The sequence below is a fragment of the Montipora foliosa genome, chromosome 3 (assembly GCF_036669935.1).
Source record: "Montipora foliosa isolate CH-2021 chromosome 3, ASM3666993v2, whole genome shotgun sequence".
NCBI classification, from domain to species: domain Eukaryota; kingdom Metazoa; phylum Cnidaria; class Anthozoa; order Scleractinia; family Acroporidae; genus Montipora; species Montipora foliosa.
Window position 1 is genome coordinate 3,378,518 of NC_090871.1, and position 5,000 is coordinate 3,383,517.

The following is a 5,000-nucleotide window of genomic DNA, read 5'->3' on the forward strand; positions in this document are numbered from 1 at the left end:
AACCCAAATACTTAACTTCATGTTTTTTTGTGAAAGTTTTTGTTTTCGTTCTCGATTTTTCTCTGCTTAGTATCCAGCTCCTACTTTTGATCCTTGAGGGTTTTCTACCTGTCTGACTAATTCTGTGGAATTTAGTGCTTCAGTTCTCTTGGCAGATTTTTGGCACTGACAAAGAAGGGGGCATAGAATCTATATTGAGGGGTAGGGGAAATTCAATTCAGGGCAGATTATTATTGCAACTATTGTAATGTTATTGCATCACTCACCTTCATTGGTGAAATGTATTCATCCATGTGGCAAATTCTGTAGTCTTTGTGAGCCAGTAGCAAGTGAATAAAAATTTTCTAGTGTGGTGAACTGTTTTGCTGTCATCAAAAGCCAAAAAAAGCGCTTTGCACATTGAACTAGAGCACCTTTGCTGACATTTTCAGTCTCTAAACGGAAAAAGCAGCTTACTTTGTTGAATAAACTTAACTCGCCCTTTGCAAAGAGTCCCATAAACTTGAAAAAGCACACAATCCCCCGGTAGTCAGATGTGACAGTTGACATATTTTATTTTTAGTTACACAAAACATAGCAATGAACGTTGTTAAAGGGAAGAAAGTAACAGGGTTTGTTGTCAATATTTGCCGCTGTTTAATATAACAGGCAGCCGCTCTGTCGCCTTGGCTTATAAAGCGAGAAAACTTACATTGTATGAACAATGTCGACAAGGTATTAACTCGAAGTTAAAAACATACATGTACGTTATATGCATTTCAGGACAACTTACGACCCCAAAACCTCACAAACTATATCGAGTGGCGTGAAAGTATAAGGCACTGGACTTCGCTTTTCTGTGTAAAACCAGTTACAACTGTGAAGACGAACACTAGCGGTAAAAAAACCTGCTTCTCTTCAAACTTCGATTTGAAAAAGTCTCTCTTGGTGTATGAAATCGGAATTCCACCTTTAAACACCTCTCAAAAATTTTCATATCAACGAAAAAAAAGTCATATTTGATATGTTTCGCGAAAACAATTTACCTCCAACATATCTCTGTTCTGAGCTTAAAGAGTAACCGACCACCTTAAGAAACGCAAAACTCTAAACAACGAACGTCAAATGAAGCTTCGAAGCTGGTCAAAAACTCTATTGCTTTACGCGAACTGGTTTTGGTCCGATCTCTTCCCTGACGGCTCTGAAGCATCGTTGAATGATGGCAGATTCAGATCATCTTTTTGCAAATTTTCTCGGAGGAACGCCAGCGGCGTGACAGCCTCCACAATGACGTGGTGGATTTTGATTTGTCGTCCGCCATTTTGAAAATGGAATGGCGGCAACACAAGTGTGATTCTAGTGCGCATGTCTAGCGGTTTTTGCGCTCTGTCCGTTTTTCGCCTTGCGTGATCAACTTGACCCGCAACAAAAACATTTGTTGCGGGTTGAAGAAATGCAGAGCGTTGATTTGTTGATTTGCTCGTACACGAGCACATTTGTTGCGCGACAAGTTGTGAGCTTGATGAAAAACGAGCAACAACGCCAAAATTTGTTGCTCAGAGTAGACCCGCGCTCTACTTTTCGCAACAACTTTCTTCAACCCGCAACAAATGTTTTTGTTGCGCGACAAGTTGATCACGCAAGGTGAAAAACGTGAGACATCGACCCAAACTCTCAACAAAACAATGTTGCGCGCCAAGTTTAGGGTTTTTTGTATCTCGTATTTCGCCGCCTTAAGCCATTGAAGCAACTCTGATCACGTGATGGGTTGCTATAAATTATTTTCCTTGTTCGTAGCCACAAATGGGCCCCACAGATGGCAAATTAAGCCCCGCTTCGGGATTTCAAACTACCGTACGGTTATTAGAAATTTCACTCTTCTCTCTTCTTCTCTGAGCGCGCGCTAGACCACTCTTTGCTCACAACATAAGCAAATCCTTTCCGCCCGGGAAAGTTGAAGCTCACATATGAAAGTATATGATAAAGTGGACTGACGATTTTTCCTTGAGAACAGGAAGCTTTAAAGGTAAGGAGAATTGTCTAAGTTATTTTTAGATCTTGCTCCGGTCTCGTGTGTTTCACTGTAAGCATTTAATAGAGACCTAAGCACCACGACGGGAGGCACGACGCCGGCATACCGGAAGTTAGGATAGGATAGGATAGGATAGGATAACTTTATTTAGACACGGTAAACTCATCAGTCGCAACTATAAAAACCTAATTAATTACCAGAATTATTACAAATTATACAACGACTACAGCTACATTATTCGAAATTGTTCTAAGTAATCAATAAATATAACTATAATATTAAATGACAAAATAAAAACCTGCTTTACATGAGTGCCTTGTATAGAATTGTAGATTAACTTGATGAAAAGAAACGCTCGCAGCCAGCCCGTAACGCTCTAAGGGAGTCAGCCTGCCTCAATTCGATTGGTAAATTATTCCAAAGAACTGCTCCAGTGTAGCTGAAGCTATTTTTCATATAGTTTGTGTGTGGCTGTGGGATAGCTAGTTTGCCCTCTGTGTCCCTTAAGGAGTAACTGGAGACGCTACTACGGTCAACAAATTTAGAACTAAGGTAATCGGGAGTAAGACCATTAAGCGACTTATAAACCATCACAGCCTTATGGATTGTTCGTTGAGAATCAAGTTTTATCCATCCAAGTTTTTGGATAAGGTTATCAGCGTTGGCATCATAGTTCGAGTAAGTGAGTATAGCGCAGCGCGATTTTGAAGTTTTGTAAGTTTACTGGCTAGGGTTTTACCGCAACATCCCCAAACAGAATCGCAGTAATCAAAGTGAGGCTGTACTAAAGACATGAAGATTGATCGGAGAGTCTCATGTGGAACGAAAGACCTCACTCTCTTCAACGCTCCAATACCAGACGCGATTTTCTTACATAAAGTCTCAACATGAACATTCCAAGATAAAGTCTGATCAATATGAACACCTAGAGATTTCGTAGAGGTAACTTGAGTTATAGGTGCACCGTCAATAATAAGTGACGGAGGGTTGTGAAACGTGCTTAGCCTTTGCCTCGATCCGATCAACATAAACTCAGTTTTAGATGCGTTAAGAGTAAGCTTGTTAGCAGTTAGCCATCTTTCAACTCTAGCAAGATCCTCATTTAAAACAGTGTTAATACTTTGGGTGTTATTACTAGCAAAAGTTATGTGTGTGTCGTCAGCATACATTCGAGGTTCAGAATTTAATAGACAGTAAGGTAAGTCGTTAATATATATTAGAAAAAGGAGTGGACCCAGAATTGTACCTTGAGGTATACCACAAGTAAGGAAATGGTCCCCAGAGAGAGAACCATTTATGAAACATCGTTGCTTGCGGCAGTCCAAGTATGATGCCACTGACACCATATTTCGCAAGTTTAGACAAAAGAATATCGTGATCGACGGTGTCAAAGGCTTTCTTTAAATCCAAGAAAACGACTGCGTTTACATTACCCTGATCAATGTTGTAAGCCCAGCTATCTGTAGCTTCAAGTAAGGCAGTGACAGTGGAATGAAGAGGTCGAAATCCCGATTGGTGTCTTGAAATGAGTTTGTGTATAGTAAGGTAATTATAGAGTTGATCATAAATAATTCTCTCAAAGACTTTAGCTACAACTGGAATTACTGAAATTGGGCGGTAATTATTTAGATCTGAACGATTACCCTGTTTGAACAAGGGGATGACTTTCGAAAGTTTCCATTCATCAGGGAAAATTCCAGAAACAATAGAATGATTAAAGATAGTACAGAGTGATTCGGCTATTAAGTCAGCACATTCGCGCAAGAGTTTTGCAGATATTCTGTCCAAACCAGTAGATTTTGACTCACATAATCTGGATAAAAGAAGAAGAACCTTAGAGACGCTGGTCGGTTTTAGTTCGAATGTGCAGTGACCAGTCTCAGCTAAATAATCCAAATGAGAAGAATTGTCTTCATTGGCGTGAATATCATTTGCTAACTTAGGCCCAATAGAAGAAAAATGATCATTAAAGGCGTTAGGCAACTCATGAGAATCATAAATAGAATTGCCACAGGGGAGCTTAAGTTCGCTTATGACACATTTGTGTGATTTCCTAGACATAAGCTCATTGACAATCCGCCAAGTGTTACGTGGATCACCTTGGTACTCATTGAGGGCATGCTTATAGTGACATTCTTTCGCACGTTTGATTTCATTGTTTACTATATTGCGAAGTTTTTTTGAATTTACGCCAGTCCTCCGCATTACCAGAACGAGTAGCTTTTAACATAAGAATATCTCTTGCATGCAAGCGCTTTTTGAGTTGCGAAGTAATCCAAGGTGATTTGCAAGAGCGAACACGTTTATTACGCAAGGGGGCATGCTTGTCAACACAACGAAGAAACAGTTTTTTCCAGGCTTCCCACATATCATTTGGGTTATCATAGTTACCTATGATCTGCCAATTTTGATGTGCAATATCTCTACGAAAATTGGATAAATTGAAGTTCTTAAATTTTCTATAGGTAACTGTAGTATGGCCCCTCGAGGGTAAATCTATAGAAAGCTTGCGATAAGCATAAATAAGGCTGTGATCGCTTATGCCTATATGAGACACTCCAGAACATACAATCCTATCAGGACGGTTAGTAAAAACGAGGTCAATTAAAGTTGAAGAGGATTCAGTGCAACGAGTGGGATCAGTAATGAGCTGCTGCAGGCTGTAAACGTCAGCGATGCTAGAGAGTAGATTTGCGTTATGGTCCAATTGAGGAGCAGCTAAGTTGCAGTTCAGATCGCTCAAAACATAGAACTCAACATTCTCCGCGTCAATTTTACCTATAAGCGATTCGAAATAACTAAAGATCTCAACTGAAGAGTCAGGCGGCCTATACCAGGTTACCACGTGAAAAGGCTTTGATCTCGGTTTGCGGATTTCTATACAAAGATTTTCCAGTTGGTGAATACTCAAATCAGATCGCAAAGTATAACTAATGTTCGAGCGAACAAAGAAACAAACACCACCGCCAAAGCGGCCATTTGTTTTCCT